The 17,815-nt window shown below is 48.0% G+C and overlaps 1 protein-coding gene across 5 annotated transcripts in view; it reads left to right on the forward strand.

Moving 5' to 3' along the window:
* The window catches only part of LOC128893980 (nephrin-like), a 348,887-nt gene that overhangs the window by 246,457 nt on the left and 84,615 nt on the right, over window positions 1-17,815 (forward strand). The window lies entirely within an intron of this gene.

Consider the following 17,815-nt stretch of genomic DNA (forward strand, 5'->3'; position numbering starts at 1 on the left):
AGATTTTACTAAAAACCCCCCGACCATGAGAATAATGAAACTTCACGATATTCCGACGAACCTCTTTTGAGATACAACACAAAACAGAAATCAACAAACACCTAACCCAAACCTACGCACCAAAAATTTTCATGACTTTCCTCGAAGCATCGAGGAATGCAAGGAATGCGAGTCGAGTTTTGACCGACAGCCAGGGTTCCACCACTCTGTTATTCAATAACAGCCAGGAAAGTAATAAGCGGCGAGCGCCGGAAGAGTTTAATCAAGATCAAAGCAACGCCTTTACGAGCCCCTGAAAAGCGCGTCGTAATTTCTGGTGTCAAACAAATTTAGCGGCTCCCTGAAAAGGACCCTCGAACGGCGTATTAGCCTCTTCGAAAGCCGAGGTGGATGAGCGTCGCGTTGAAAAAAAAAATCGATGAACGGACGTGCGCCCCGAGGTACCCGTTTGTTTCTTTGCTTTCTGAAAGAGCAAACGTTCCTCGTAGAACGATTTCGATGAATGCTAGTACCGAGGAAGGAAGTTCAATTTCAATCTGTCTGGTCGACCTAAAATCCTCAAGGTGCGCAAGAATGACACATGCTAAAATGAGGAGTGAGCCAGTTCAGTGGCTTCAATGTTAGTTCCCTGTCTGTTCTGATATCTCACGGGCCAGTATGCTTTTTATTTTGTTAGTCGAGTCAAGTGGCGCCATTCGAAAGCAGGTGTTCTCCCAAACAAGTGTTCTCGTCGCACCCAATAATTCCCGCACATGGAAACCCTGCCTCGGGCCAGACACTTTCGTAAAGATTGGGTGAAAGGTTGATCGGAGTGGGACAGGGCTGCAGCCAACGCGTTAGCATCCTTCGGTTCGTCGAGCCATTCCCCCATTTCCATGGCACGGATGGGCAAACACACGCTCAACTTGCCAGACTCGCGTCGTCGTCGGGTCGACGTCACTCCCGACGTCGAGCGAAAAGTGCAGTTCTCAGCGGGCGCTAAGTCTGATCAAACAAATGGCGACTGTTGAAAAATGCATGAGGCAATCGAAGACGCGCGCGAACCCTACCTCGGTCGTTGTTCCTTTGCTCTGGTCCGTCGACGCCCGCCACGTGGACGTTCCGTCGTCGGGCATGCTGTTTACGCTTTTTCGCTTAATCCTTGGAACGTGATCGCGAGTTAAAGACTTCTCGAGGAGCGGGAACTCTCGGCAACCCTCTCGAGACGGGTTCAACGTTTCGCGTTTCTGAACCACGGTCGATGGAATCTCCTGGGGGCTAAGTAAGCGTTGTTTAGGGATGATTTTATACATTCAAATGGAGTATAGACGCTCTTGATCCCCTTAATTACGTACAATTTTAAAAAAGGCCATTTTCTTGATGCAGAGCAATGTATACCCCTATGCTTCTTGTAAAAATTAGACGAATAGAGTCCTTGGAAAGTGATCGATGAAGACTAAGTATCAGAGAACCTCCTCATTCCATATCCTTCACGAATACACCACGCATACATCGACGATGCCAGAGGATTTGTTTGCCGTTAATCGAATAAATAAATAATCCTGCGATTGAGTTCCGTGGATGAAGCGGCGGGGTCGAGTTGCTGCAGTCGATCATAAAGTCCACGAGGTACGTCGGGTGTAACTTTCATGGGTGCTCTTCAAAGCAGTCGGTGCCGCGGAGTACGTTCGAATCTCCTCGGGATATCCCGTATAGCTCGCGGCAGGAATATAACCTGGAAAATCCTGGCTACGATCCTTCGATACCGGAATCCATCTTCGGGCGGCAATCCCGCACCTTCTTTCGCTCCTAACCCATCGGTTCGAGGTTAGAGGGCGAGCAGAAGCGGAGGAAAGAGACGACGAATGAAAGGAAGCGCCCGCCGAAGGGAGGGGAAGAGATAACGACGGAAAGAGGCAGGAAAAGGTAGAAGCACAGAGGGTGAGAACGGCATAAATGTCGCAGTGCAGGTTCCAGGAAGAGCTCCGGGCTAACGTGGAATTGCTCGATCTTTATCTCTTCGGTTTTCCCATGGAGTCGATGCGCACGCGTTCGGTGTACGCGCGAATTTCGCGAATTCTCCTATCGCTGGAGTCTTCGAGGTAATAAGCCACTCCGGAAAACGAATGGGCCACGATATCGGTAGTTTCGTTCCGTCGTCGTTAGATTTTCTTCTTCAAACTCCACTCGGTTTCGGGTGAAACGATATCTCGATCCGAAGAAACTGTTTAGAACGTTGGAAGTTGCTCTATTCCATGTAGCTAATGTTTCGTGGTAACATTGTCAGGTTTTTTAAGCATTTCTTTCGTCTACAAGAAGATGGCCTTTCAGTTAGAGTGGAACCATAGGTTCCTAGAACCACCACCATCCTGATGGCATTAACATTTACGTGGCAGTGTCTTTCTATAACCTGTAACCAGGTGACTGTAAAGCGTGCCTTTACGGTAGCCACCAATCATGCTCGTATTCCTTTATCAAGCCATCTCGTAGACGCGAGCAGCAAGGTATACACACGAGATCGCGAGACTTCCTCGTTCCATGGACAATTTTCGAAGCTGCAGAGACTGAACGAAGCAACGGCGCACGCTTGGTGCTCCCGCGCGCGCGATATTCCAAAAAAGGGTCAAGAAAGAAATTGGCCCCGGCTGGAAAACCGTCCGCTTTGAGCGAGGTATTTTCATCAGAGGAGATTGGTTCCCGAGAGTTCCTAGATTGCGTCCGTCCACTGGATTTTCCCTCGTAACCGGCGTCCTTCCGCCGGTCCACCTTTTTATCGGTCATTTCCCTTTCTTTCATATCGTGCTCTTCCCTATTGCCGATGATACCAGCCGCCGATACGCGCGTAACCTCGTGCTACCCCGAACTCAGACTCCTTTCCCGGACGAAGGAGCAGGAAACTTCGTTGCCCGACTGGATTCGGTTCCCTCTGCCTCTAGGGCTTTTATTTCCTCAGCCCTAGGAACAACTCCTCGCGGTCGAAAGTCGTGCTTTCTTCGAGCTTCGGCTACTTATCTTCTTTTGATTAGGATGGTAGTTGTTTCCTTCTCGAAGTTCGTGGTAACAGATTTACGGTATGTTGGGAAATATTATTTGGAAGGAGTGCCCCTGCAATCTCGCTTAGAACTGCTCATCCAGCCTAGTCGTCACCACCCACTTTTATTTATCCATCTCTACCTCTCACCGAGCAAAATCGATGACTCGAATTTCTTCTTTATTTAAAGTTCCAAGCGAAACTTCTGGCCAACATTTCGTGATCTGCACCGCGAGACCGCTTCACGAGAGTTTAATGAATCGTTCGGAACGGATTCCGGGCACGCGAATGACGCGCGATATTAGTTTTCCGATTGCCCGCGCGTCGTACTTTTATTCATCCTCTGTAAACGATCCGAAGATAAATACGCTGAGACCGCGGTAGATTCGTTCGCACGAAGTGCGACGCGATCGTTACAAAACAGTCCGCGAGAGAGAAAAAGAATAGCGACGTCGCGACGCGTCGGGGGGGGGGGGGGTGAGAGTGACGGTGAACCGCGGATCTCCGAGATACCTCCTCCCCGAGCCGTAGAAATAGAGATGGAAAATTGTAAAAGATTGAAACGAAGCCTGCCGCTGAAGTGGTAGGAAGGAAGAATAGAGATCTGCCCTCGTTAAGGAAATAATCCGCGGCTTAATTAAATACAGTGCAATTAGTTCTGCTTCTATAGGTAGCCCGTGGCTGTGTGCGCCGCTCGTACGCTTCCCGAGAGGCGTATACAGCGAGTCGCGAACGAGTATTCGTACTCGCCCGACTGCTGACTTCAAGCTGTTGGTATCCTAGTAGAATAAATGTTGCGGGAGTCTACGCGATAAATGTCTACACCATTAATTAAGCTTTCGATCGGTATCTACTTTTTCGAATAATAAAACGAGACTAACAGGTGAAGAATTATTTGTTAATGGTAACAGTAACATTTAGTTGTGTTTTCTACAAACAAGAAGCCTCGAATAAACTGCTATCCCTTATCTGTATCCGTTATTATCACCTCCCAGACTCTACCGAGACTCCCAATCTCGCGACGAAGAGTTCGTGTCGCAGCGCGGAGGGTAACGGAGGCAAGAGAAGAACCCCGAGCAGATTAGACGGTGGTCGAATTAGAATTTCAAAAATCCACGCGGAACTTTCGGCGTTAACTCGAGTCAAAGTCAGTCCACGGAAGAGGCAGGGAGCCGCGCATAGGAATGGACCTGGGCTGGACAAACCCCGTCGTTAAGTTTTCCCTTAATTAACCTCCGTCTCCCTTTCGCTTCTTGTCCCTTCTTCCGCGTCGCTCCTCTACCGATTCCTCCCTCGTCTTCCCATCTTGCTACTTTCTGCCCCCCCCCCCCCTTGTGCGACCGTTTCGCTACTCCGTCTCTGCTCGTTCTCGTTTTATTCCTACCGACTATATTTCACCGCACCTTCCTTCCGGTTGCATTAGCGTTTCCTCGGGAAAATCTCTGTTCGCGTTCGCTCCGTGGAAAATCGTCCCGACGCTTTTTCCTGAATCGATATCTCTCGCTGGTCGACGCGATTAACCAACCTCCAACCCCGAGCATAGGGAGGGAAATCGCACCTTTTCGATTCCGTTGTTATTCTTCCTTGCGAGGGCCATTTATACCCCATCGAGAACGATGAGCGCTCGCGACAGTCTTTGGTGAGTTATTCGACCAACGAACGAAGGTAGCGACACCCTAAAATTACCTTCCTTAAGAACATTTTACAGAATTTCAGCAGGTTATCGTCTCCAGGAAGCACCTAACATCGCTTGGCTAAAGTATTAATCGACTCGTGAATGTATAACTCGCCACGGAATGATTCCTTTTCTGAGAAGTAAAATAAACTGAAATCTTCGTTCAATAGAGCGACGATGGGCAACCTCATCTGCATTTGGGTCGGATTTGATGAACTTCTTTTTGCGAAATACCCGGGTCAGTGGAATTTTTCAACGCATTAAGAAGGATGAAGTTATTCGCCAAGCAGGAATGTTAAAAGGAAATTATTTGTGAAAGGAGCAATATTAAAATTGAAGCTACTCAAGGAAAGAACGAATTCCACAGCAGAAGTTATTATGAGAGGAGGAATATTAAAGTTATGAAGTCTAAGGTGGAAAAGGGCCAGATCGAGGGAGACGTTATATAATATTACCAACTAAATAAACAACCCACTCGAGATAACATTTTCAAGTACGAACCAGACAAATTCCAAGAAACTCGCTCGACATTCGCGGAGAAAACGCGCCAAATTTGGGGATGATCCGGCTTACGCGTTCGCCGGCAAAAATTCGTAAAGATGACCCATTTTTCGAGGCGTCAAAGGGAGAGGAGCTCTGGCTAAACTCGATTTGCGAGCGTAGCCCTGGCTCGTCGAAGCAGCTCCGCGGAACCGGGGGCAGGATTATCGAAAGTGAGGAGAAAAGCGAACAGAACCGACACACAGAGATAGGAGCGAGGCACTCACTATTCAATTTATACGGTTCGCAAGAGGACAGCACGAGCGAGCGAGTTGGGGGGTTAATTATCCTCGCCACAGAGAGGCTCGATTATGTACAGCTATCCGGTGGCCAATAGCGCGCAGCCAACTTTTTTCCTCGCGGTCTCGTTCTCTCCCTTTCCCCACTTTTATTCACCAGCCTCCCCAGGCTCCTCTCTTACTATTTTTCCCCATTAGTCGACGCGTAGAACATAACCCTACACCTGCACCGGGTGGAAAAAGGGTTACCGACCTCGGGACAAACCACCCGTACCCAATCCTCCCGCCGCCTCCTCATTCTAGTACATGTGTGCAGACAAGCGTGTGCGCACGAGTAAAAGCCCGGAAAAAATTGCTGCTCAACGCTTTTCAAGAGAAATTGCTGCTTGTTGGAATAAAGAAGAGTTATTTAGCGAGACCAGGTGTCGTTGGGTTTCCTTCGATCTCATCCTGTTCGAGAATCGCGAATGCGGACCGCAGAAGTCGACCCAACGTTCCTCCGAGTTGAGACTCTGCTTACTCTAAATACTGATGCCTAATTAATTTAATTCCTCAACTCTCAAACCCTCCAATTTCATTTCAAGCAACCATTGTTTCCCGACTCTCAGCGATGCATGCAAAATTTTCTTCCGCCAAAAATGGTCGTTTCACGACATTGTCCTTTCTACGATCGCCGCGATGGCGGTCTGCTGAAAACGATGGAAGATGGGGTAACTCGCGCGGAATGCGACAAGAGCAAAAGGTGTGAATGCTCGGACAAGGAGTGACCCAGGGTACGGGGTGGGCAGGGAGGAGGAAAAGGGTTAAAAAGGGGCTGGCGGAAGGCTGGCGAACGGGGTCCGAGATCGGAAAAACGGTCCGCAAAGTCGCATGAATTTATGACTCCGACATAAATCCGGGCTCTCCGGTTACGGCCACGATTTTCGGTGGCACCCGCAACCCACGGATCGCCAGCATCTCCCACGGCGAAATTGGAAAGATGGCTCTCGCGAGGGGTAGCTATCGACCAATACCGCTGAAATGCAAACCTCGTGACTCCGGCGTCTAAAGATAGACTCGGGACGTTAACCTCCTGCGAGTCCGAGAATGCATTATGCAAAGGTCGCTAATCGGATGCGATATTAATTAACGTTCAAGGTTGAAGGGTTTGAGAACTATTTATTGTGACTTTTCGTTGGATGCATCGAACTTCTTCAGGGCAGACAATATTCAAACAGAAGGGAAATGAAAGTAATAAAATGCTAGGTAACTTTGCATACTTCCTGGTTAAGAAAGAGCCAAAAGAGTCAAGTAAGGATAGAAACCACTGTAAAAAATTCCTTCACCAGTACACCACGAAATGGGGTTCCTCGAAACGTGAAATCCGCGATCCCAAACAAGCGGTAGAGGCTGCAGTAATTGCACGGGGGGACCGTAACGCCTCCGCGAGAGGAGAGTGAGAAACGGAAGAGCGACGATCGTCCGTTAGAACAGCTGCAGCGCGCAATAAAGGGAAAGACATCTTAAATCCTAGAAAATGTACACGCTCTGCTACCCAGGAGTAAAAAGATTAAGGGGGCCGAGAGAGGCCGCATGCGTGCGCCTGGAAAAGCTACGGAAAATTACAAAGCACTTTACGATCCTCTGCTTAAGGGAGGGCTCGGTGAAAATACGATCGCCGCGATGCGAATAATTATCCAATTTCGTATACCTGCTAGATCAGGAATGCGAATTCGGTCTGGGAATACGCGTGCATCTCGAGCAAAAGGGAAATATAAGTACTCAAAGTCGGTCTTTTCTATACCGCCTATACGGCATAAACGGGAAGTTTCCCGCGCTGAGGGTGGAAAGGGGGATACGAAAGCAATCGCTGACTTTCGAAAACTTCTGAGCTTCTTAAACGGAACTTTCCACGAAACACTGGTCGTTTAAGGACGTCGCTCCTTAATTGCTTTCTTTGCTATGGAGGGACGGAGTCGTCGATTTCTGTGCTACTTATCCTAGTGCATCGCATCTAGTTAGAATCGCGGAATCTTTACTTCGCGGAGCTGCCTATCATGATACAGTAACATATAGTGTTACCCTAAAATAGAAAGTATTCTACACTAAGGTGCTCTACTATAATTTAACCCAAATGATTATGTCCGTAAGAATGAACGAGGAGGGAGGATACGAGAAGACAGAGAAACGGGATGGTCGAGGAGGGTCGATACTATGGAGATTGGGGAGGGATGAGGTTAGTCCGCAGGAATGCAATGCCAAGTTGGGTTTGCGGGTCATTCGTGGGACTCCTTGTAGGCCAACGCTTACTTCGCGTCGGGAGCGATCTTGGTTTCGGTTTGCTGAACTATGTGTGTGCCGACAACAGGCTCGCGGGCCAACAGAGCGTTAGAACGAGAGAGCGTTGTCACCCGCGGCGTGATAAACCGCCGGCCGCTAACTACGCGAATTATTCCAAGTAGACGCCGTCACCACCACCTCCGAACCCGCCAGTTCCTCAAGAACTTTCCCCTGCAGATCTCTAGCACCTGTACCCTCGCGAAACGAACCTTGCGAGACACCGTGCCCATCAAAAACCACCGATTCCTCAGTTCCTTGAACTGAGACTTAGAGCTCTCGCGGGCTATTAACGTAAAGGGGACAGATCTCCGAGTTCAAGAAGTCACCGAATATTTTTAACGTTTGAGTATAAAATCAGGTCACACTGTTAACGAGGAAGTACCGAGAATAGTGAGAGAATTTAGTGATTTATCTGATCCGAAAGACATATTCCTCTTGAATCAATCCTTGATATTATTATCCGTTTTGTCAAATCGATTTAATGCGTGACTTGTGCCGTTTATAAATGTAACCGTGCCGAGGAGCTTATGTAAAATTCATGAATGACATTGAGGAGAAAATCAATTGTAACATTTAAACGATCATGAAAGGTACCTAGAAATGCTTCGTTTTTTGTTTTTACCGCGCGTAAAGAGAAACGCTCGACTCAACGGTAACAAGGGAAACGTTAAAGATCCACCGACGGTGGGGTGGGATCGTATAATTACATTGGTCGAAAGAAATCCCTGTTAATTCGAAGGAATCGCAGCTCTCGCATAATTTAGATACCAAGTGGAGAATTCCACTCGGTGCGCGGGACTTCGTTAACCATTCGAATTAAATAAATGGGATCCATGCTAATCGCTTTTCGATCCTAATTTGCATGTGCTTTCTTTTATTTTCTTCGAGTCTCGTTAAGCTTACCGATTTCCCAGAAAGGGATGGCCGCAAAAAAATGATATACAAGGGGTTGCATCGTTTAGTTTGAATTTAATATTAATAGAGGGCAAAGCTATTGAATATTAGAACGTAATAATTTATTCAAAGAAGATCGAAATTTACGAATATGACGAGGGGATTCTATTAATCGCAGAGGTGGCTCTTGGTTTCTCCCCGTATGGGTACTCACGGCGGGAACCACTTGAAGGTGGACCACTTGCTAAACCATGACTTTCCCAGGAATAGATCTAAGGTACTAAAACAACCGTCCATCCTAAGAAATTCATGGTCACTCCCTCCTTATGCTCGAAGCAAAGCACAAAAGCTTATCAAGAGTAAACTTGACAAGCTTCGACGCCGTACTATAGAAAATCACCTTATTAATAAAATACCAAGTGGTACGACTCGATTTATAGTCCCGTCACTTAGACGGGATTCGCTTCACTCGATCTGACGATCGAGTCTAATGATTCTCGAATACAGACGTTCAGAAAAGCCTCGAATGGAGTCCGTTAGTTAGGCAGATAAGGGATATTTCACGCGATCGGAAGAACCAGGGCGTCAGCGACGAAACGGGTTCGGGATTCGGTGCATCGGTTGCTTGAACCGTAGGTGGGTAGCCAAACACGGCCGGTAATCACGTTAGTTCCCCGCGAGAAGACCCGTGAGACTTCCAACGAGTATTGCCACCTGTTCGGCCGTACTCGCAGCCGCTTCCCCGCTGTAACCGGCTGCCACAACCAGTTCCGCTCTCGAATACGAATGTAATTAGTGGGAAATTGAACGAGGAGCAGCAGCCCCGGCGCGGTTAAATGAATGTCCTGAAGATTAATGGCCGGCATTGACCGTTTCGAATCGATCGCGTGATTTCTTTACTGCGTCGACAACCCTCCGCGTCGACGGAGTACATTTCCAAGCGCCGGACTCCAAGTGGAAAGGCAATCCATTCATTCTTCTCCGGTTGGACTCTATCCCGATCGGGGAGAATTCTCGTTCAGAGAAAAAAGTTTCGAATCAAAGATGAGCAACCTGTGGTGCGTTGCTTCGTGGATAGCAATTACTATCTCAAGCACAGAATGCGTTCGAGGCGACTAATTGAGCTAGGGACGAAGGTACAAGAGGTCCAATTGAGTTTGACCTGATGCCAATACTTTTTCGAAAGTGAAAGTGAAAAACGAATGTCTCGAAGAGAGTGGTACCAATCACGAATCCTAACATCAAATTGGATCAATATCCGAGGCATTCCAGACGCTGCGTACCTCATCTATTATTGGAATAAAATTCGAGCCAATTTTTGGTCCCGATCGAGTCAGCGTTACGTGGCGCCACGCACAATGCAGATTGAGCCGAAGGGGAGTCTAGCCGCTGTTCGTGATTCGATAATGCGGGAACTCGCGGTTCGTTGTTGAAGTCTGTTCTTCCGCCAAGGGGAAAGAAGGCCTCCCGAAGAGAACTCGAGGCTCGCGGACGTTACACCCTGCGCTACACACAGGAATTCGTTCGTGTTCGGTTCGTGAATACGTGCTGCGTCGTCGTAGCGTAATGTTTCGCAAATATTGACGTAGAAATCGGCTCTTCCACGTTCCGCCCCGTTCTGGCCTCGTTTCAGCCCCTCCTACGCGGCGATCTGGCTGCAGACACCTAAATTGGCTCGATACATCCGACGAACGTGGAGCGAGTACATAACTCGATAAGTACACAAAATTTTCCTCGCCATACTACTGCCGACGAATATTTCGCCGGGAATACCGTCTGCGAGACACCCACCCACGTCTCCCAGCCCTCTCCACGGAAGTCTACCTTCCCACGATTCCCTAGTTCGCTTGTCTCAGACTTGCCAATACGGCAAAGTCCGATTAAGCGAGAAAAATCAGGACGTGAAATTCGCAATTATCTAGGATAACCGATGTGCTCGGCCATCGAGCTTCTAAACCAGCGTTGCGCGGTTTCTGTAGATTCTAACGATGGTGGAGCTAATCAAGGAAATTCTTTCTCGTATAGTTGATAGTTTTCTGAATGAACCGAGTACAAATGGAAGGTCTATTCGCCGCTGACAGTCGGTGACAACTTCGATACGATTACATCTCCCCAGCGAGTTAATAATTACAGTAATCGACGATCGAATCTGAAGCAATTCGAGTGATTGCACGAATACTCGTCGCTAGATATAGTAGTTCTATTTGTGCCAGAGTTCGGAACCAGCAATCGATAAAGTTAAGTTCAAACGAGCTATTTGTAAGGTATGAAGCTGGCTCAACTGGGAAGTCTCCATAGATAGAAGCGTCAACAAAGTTTGACGTCCAACAGGACTCTTAGTAGGAAGTCTAAGGATGTCCGTAAATGTTCCGTTGCACGAATACCGTCGAGTAAGAAGCCCAAAGTGCGCTTTCAGCGAACTTGGAATACGTTCTTATCCGAGTCCTGGACGCTGCGAATTAAGTCCCCGAAATTGCTTTAATCTTTGCTATAACCTTCATTTTTGGGAGAAAGAAAAGGCATTATTCCTTCATTTAGAACAGCTTTAGAATTTCCAATCGATGGCGACTTCCAAAGAATGTTTGAAAAAGAACCTTAGGGAAAATAAGGATCCTTAGGGAAAATAAGGATCATTTTAATCAAAAAGATTATGTTACGAAGCCGCAAAATATCAAAGCTCGTTCCTGTCTACTGGCCGAGATATTACGATCGGGGCGTTCCGCAGCAATTCGCGATTGCAGCACTTCCACGGGACGCAATATATCTTCAATTCTGCTAATACGTCTGACCTAACAAGTTTCTTGCCGGAGGAAACTGCTTGGCCATTCTTCCTCCTGTCCTTTTCGCCACCCACCCTCCCATCGACATCGTCGCGCGTGTCCGCTGACTTTCCTCGCAGTGGCTTTCACTGCGTCACCCCTTCGCTCCAAAAAAAAAAACCAACTACAACCATTGTGCTCGATACAAGACACGGAAATTTTGCTTCTGTATTCTCGAGGAATTTTTAATTTATCTCGAGAACGAGGACAAATATTTTGACTCTTCAGGACTTCAAATATTTGTGAATTATTTTGCTGGAAAGCATATTTGTTTTAAAATACTCTACACCATAAATTAATTATACCTCGACATGCGAGTTTATGTATGAGTTATGGAGCTTCTCATGGAACGGATGAATAAAATTTGTGTTGAATGAAACATCAAATTAAATATATTTTATCGTTCATATCCCGCGGATACTGGTTTTCTTCAATAAATTCCTCGAAGAAAGAATTATGTTCCAGGAAGGAAAGGAATTATATTATGGTGGTTCCCTATTAACTCTGGCCACGACAGTTTATCGGTTCGATGACGTAGCGCTGGTTGCCACAGGAGGGAATGTTCGATCGGCCAGAGGGGAGGATCGCTTCGCCTCCCAAGGTAATCTTCCATTTCCGACTGAAGACATACCCGATTCGAATAAAACAGGCGACTTCCGTGGGATAGGCGAAAAGGGAGTGGAACGAGGGCAGAAATCGTTAGCCAGGTCTGCAGGGAAGAGGAATGGCAACCACTGATTCTGGGGAACGGGTGCACGAGCAGAGCTAGGAGCCTTGACGACCGGCCAGCAGATTTTAATATTTGCAGCCATATCTCAACAGGAGGGGGCGAACTTTTGCTCGGAGAAACGGCGAGCCGGCTCTCACTTAAAATCACTTTATACGAATCGCGGCCACTTTTTCGCCCGTCGTTTCGTATCCCCGGAACCGTTTCCCAAGCCCGTATCCCATCCAACCCCCTCCCTCCCCCCTCATCCGACCACTCATCCCTTTCGTCGGCCCATAACACATATCCCATGGAAAACTCGCGAAAATCCATTTCGCTCTCTCCCTCGTCGACGACTTCTGGAAAACGCCCGCATTATTCTTACCGACCCTCGCCCCTCTTTGCATTATCCGGACGACGTATGGCGTCGGATAACGTCCCTCTCGAAAAATGTGTGTTGCGTTACCCCGACCCCTTTAGGGCCAGAGGAGGCGGGAGGCGTCGGTTTTTTTACGAAATTGAAAAATTTCGATGGCTCTCGTTGATCGCCTGGTATGGTCGCCCGATCAACAGGAAAAGAAAACGGTGAGAAATGGCCCATTCGAGGGTTGGTGGGAATAAAGTTGTCGGTGGAATGTGAGTCCGGACGTAGGGGTAAGCAAGGGCGACGGTCGCCCTCTTGTAAACGACCTGAGCTTATTATCTGCGAATAGTTTGAAAAGCTGAATGCTTTTTATCGATTTCCAATACAAATTGGGGTAGTTGGAATAGGACAAGTAGTTTAGGTTGGACTAAAATGTTTCCAATACGTTTTGCGGAGTTTCCAAGGTGTCGATGGTCCTTTGGCTTCAGAGATCCTCACCTCTGATTGCCAAGAATACAAAGGGCCGCGTCTCTATTTCCAAAGAAGACCAGAACCAGAAGCAGGCGCGCAAAGCGTCGGTGATTTATGGAGGCGCGCGTCGACTCGGCTGGGAACGCGAACTAGTTTCTTTCACGATCCCGGATATCCCGAACAGATAAAGGGCCACGGAGCGAGTCGAAGCTCCGGCACGGTCTCGATTAACGGGCTCTAACCGAGGAATCCAAGGACAGCCATTTCGTGGGCGAGAATTAGAGCACTTAGGCCTCGGCGGCCGAGCCGCAGTCGGCCTAACTTTTTAAACGAATGCACGCCACCGTAATTAAAGCGTTATCGATCGATCGCGGTTCCGTCCACGGAAAAAAAGCTGGCAAACGGCTCGGAACTTTCTCGGTATTAATTTAGGACGGATACAATTTTCTCGCCTTTAAGGCACGTTACAAAGGGAATTTTTAGGCAAAAAGTTGACATGGGAAGTACAAATTTTAATATGGAAATGTGTATACTTTGAAGTGGGTATTGAAACATGTTGGAAAGTGCGCCAATTTACACAACATTGCAACTATGAAAACAAACTATGTACGAAATTCTCCGAAAAAATTTCCAAACCCTTCTCTAAATTTCTGCTATAGTCAGTTCCATGAATTATCTATCATTTAATTTAGACAAATATCTTCGATAGATATAGAAGGTACGAATACTTGCGAGAGTGATGGTATATTAAAAACCGTCTCGCAGAGATGTCAGAAGAGTGAGTCAAATTTTCCCCGATGCAATACTTCCCTGTCTTCGAAAGTAAAAAGTGCAGCGAATACTTTCAACGCGAAGGGAGAGAGAGAAGGCATAAAGAAGAATGAAATTGTCACAATTCCCCCGTATCTCCGAGCGACATTAATTATTTCTGCGTCGAAGTTACCATTTTTCCCCGACACCGTCGCGGCGTCAAAGCGTTCCTTCGCGAGTTGGGATTGGTGGATAAAAACTGATCATATTTTACGATTCTTTCGAGCTGCTCGCGCGGGGTCCCTTAATGACCAAATCCGGCGCGATAATCGAAGATTAATCGGCCAACGATACCGGTGCGCCTCGTATTCGGCGCCGCGATCATAATTCAAATCTCCCGGGCCGATAAAAACACGGGAGCAGTCGCTCGGATTCCATTTCGTCCTAGAAGAAGGCGAGGAAGAAGCTGATCAAGGAACGAGAGAAGAAACCCACCTCCACCTGGGAAAATTAACGAAGATCTGTAGCGTTGGCTTCGTTTCCGTGTGCCTTGCAATATCCGGCTTCGCCATAATTAAAATGTCCGCTGGTTTGACTTATCGACTCCCTTCTGTGGAGGGTGGATGGTAGTCGGTACACGAAAAGAATACACGAATCGACGCGAGCCTGCGCGAGACGTCGCGGGGATCTCCGGCTGAAAGGTCTCTCCTTTCAGGGAACTCTGGCCAATCAACGTTACCCCGAGCGCACCGGCTAGACCGCATCCAAAAGACGCGAGGTGCAGTCACGGAAAGATGAAAAGGCGACGAAAGGACGAGAGAGAAGAGAAGCGAAGAAGAGGGGGACTAGTTCCTCGTCATCGAGAATTCCTAGCCATCTTACCTTTTATACCTTGTCAAACAAGAAAGCCTTTTGTTCGTTGACCTCTTCCTACTTCGTCTTACGATCCTCCTAGAAGACGATTCCGCGTCGCTATCCGCCTTCTTATTCCCATCGTCTTTGTCCGCGCGTTGCGTCGCCACGGGAGGATCTCGTCTCGTTTCGTTTTCGAAACGACGCCGAGAGGACGTACCCTCCCCCTCCCGAATTAGACGTTTCCGTCGACGCAGTCTCCTCGATTAAACGTATCGACGAACGACGAGCAACGGAACACCCCCTGGCTCGCGCCGAGCTCCATAAATTCCAGACGACGCCACTAAAGGATGACGCGAGCGGTGCACCCGCTCAGCGAGTCGTCCTCGCAAAAACTGCTGGCCGTAAAAATTTAACAAGCAGCTTCCTGGCGGGCCAGCGAGTAATGGAACATCCATCGCCGTTGGAAAGGGGGCCGAGAGCCAGGGTAAAAAAGGTGGAGACGATCGAGCGGAAAGGAACCCGATGGAGGCGCCGGAAGAGATAAAAGTCCATCGATGACGCGAGATGGATGTCCCCGGGGCTCTTGACCGAGCCGTGTTTATCATTATCCCTGAATCGGAGCTCTATTTTACCCGGACCGTAGGGAGGAACATTTCCTTGCCCCCCGATTACTGGCTGACCACTTGAGAAGATTTTAAATTATTGAGAACTAAATACCAAGTCTCGAGTGATCTGGTTTCGGTCTCCCTGGGTGTGAGAAACAGCGTACGGTTCAAAAACGTATTATTTATGTAAAATCAGGGAGGTATTATAAAATACACCGGCCTCCTAGGAATCGTGCTGATGCTACATGCCCCGGCATTTCTCGGTGAATCGTGTTGCATCTAGATTATTCATAGTGACATATTTCATTACAGAATTCGCTAATTAGAGGGTTGAAAATACCGTGTACCCGCAAACTAAATTTGAACGGGCGAGCGTCCTGATACGACATAGGTCAGGATGGTGTCGAAATAACTTTTATGTGGGTATTTTAAGATATCTTAAAAATGACCCTAAGTTAACCCCATCTGCTATTTTTACCTCTCACGTACATAAGACAAAAGAAATCGTGCCCGATCCCCCAAGATGCACGTAGACAACACGTAAAAGGAAAACTCTGAACTTCTACTCGTTTCCTCGGAATTAATTCCCGGAGAAGACTACTTTCCATCGGTACGACCTAGTATCCCCTTGACGCTCTTTGTAGGAACGATGCCTGAAAAGTTTGATCAAGCTGCCAGTCTCCCCCGCGTTTTGATATGTCGCCAAAAAACAAACCACACGCCTGGTGTACCACTCACCCTGCCCCCTCCCCCTCCCCGTGTAGAAACGCGAGCAATAGGTTGTCGGGCGTATGGAAAATGCCCGCGCGCTCAAAAACGTCCCTCGTTGCGTTGCCAGCATACGAAGTGGCATTCGGCAAACATCGCGTGGCTTTTCAACTCGTCGGAGCTTCGGGCTCGCGAGGCTTATTCAAATCGTCCAGGCAACCAGAGGGAACTGGAGGGTAGAAGCTTGGTAGCTCAACTTCCTCCTTTTTTCCCGGCTCGCCTTCAATCTCCTCGCGTACTCGCTTCTTTCACAGAAACGTGTTGCGACCGCTGCTCCTCGGGGAGCTCCAAGATCAACCGAAGACGATCATCCGAGCCCAGAATGACGCTCCTCGCTGTTTCACCCAGGGACCCCTACTGCGGAGTTAATCATCTTTAGCTGGGGGATGTTTATTCATTTTGCTAATTTTTTTATTATCGAGAAGTGTTCCATTAAGAGTTAATGCTTCTCAATTGTCGGGTGTGATGAGCTCAAAATTGATCGTTAGTACCTTCTGGAAAGACCATCCCTTAGGGTAGGTATTAGGTTGTCCTAGAAGTTTCTTTCGTTTTATTAGTAAGTAATATGTGCACAACACTTTACGAAATTGCACGAAAGTTTTGGGACAACCTAATATCTTCTATTAGAACACGAAGAAAGGACTCAAAACTAGATATGAAAATAAGGATACTTGACTTTCTATCCAAAGTATCATTTGACTTGAGCTACGTATCTGCTATGTAAAACCTACGCGAGCCATTTTTCTCCTAGTTTTGCCAATATCTGTATACGCCTAAAAGAATAGCACGTATCCATCGTCTGAGCCCAGGCATTTGGGTGCTTCAGGATTGAGAGACAGCACGAGCATCCTTAACAATAACGTTTCTCAGCGGATCTTTGAAGGCAAGGAACGCGATCGACGCGACGAGATCGTTCCCCATTCAAACCCTATTCTCTTACGTGCCGATTTTCGAGGCGATGGCGTGCAAGCTCGCGCCGGCACGCAGCGATATAACGTTAAACTCGGCTCAAGCCGTTATAATATATTAGCTCGCTCGATTCCTCCTCGCATTACCATACGTTTCAGGGTGCATTCACGTGATGGAAGTCTTCGCGTCAATTGCCAGCCCCTATTGAGAGAAATACCGCGGCGCGTTGATGGTGGGAAACTACTATTAAGTCAGACAACTGGGAAGCGTGTTAAATTTCAAGGGAATGGCTCCCCAATAGTAATAGCCGAGCGGTGTCAGACGAGCAGAAACATTATCGTAAGTGGTGAGAGACTCGGCATGGTCGGACAGCCCAGCTTTAAGACCCGTCGGAGTAGAAATTGGAGTAGAGCCTCCCTCTCTGTCTCTCGACCGGCTCTTCTCCTCCACCCGCCCCCATCGACACGCAGGCCTCTCTCGCAGACCTTCGCTCCATTGATCTTCGGCTTTGATCAGTCCCGTGAACGGCCCACCCTCCGCCAGGCTTTTTAAATATTTAAGGATTTATCCGGATTAAATGGACGCCTACGTACCCACCACGCTCCAATTAACCCTCGGCAGCGATATCTTTTCTCTCTCCTCGTGTCCCCGTTCGAAACACCCGCCACCCAATCCCCGGGCTCTAAAACCCCCGAGCCCCGTCGGACCGAAATAACGAACCCCCAAGCGAAAGTGTTCGACTGGCTCTAAAGGCGATGCAACGATCGAGGAATTGATACAGCCCGAGAGGAGGAGAGAGCCTGGTGAATTGTCGTAAGCGAACGACCCACTAACCCAGGCCGAGAACCAAGCAGGATTGGTGGCGGTTATCGAGATTCTGGCTCGCTTCCC

The sequence above is a fragment of the Hylaeus anthracinus genome, unplaced genomic scaffold (assembly GCF_026225885.1).
Source record: "Hylaeus anthracinus isolate JK02 unplaced genomic scaffold, UHH_iyHylAnth1.0_haploid 3, whole genome shotgun sequence".
In the NCBI taxonomy this organism is placed as follows: domain Eukaryota; kingdom Metazoa; phylum Arthropoda; class Insecta; order Hymenoptera; family Colletidae; genus Hylaeus; species Hylaeus anthracinus.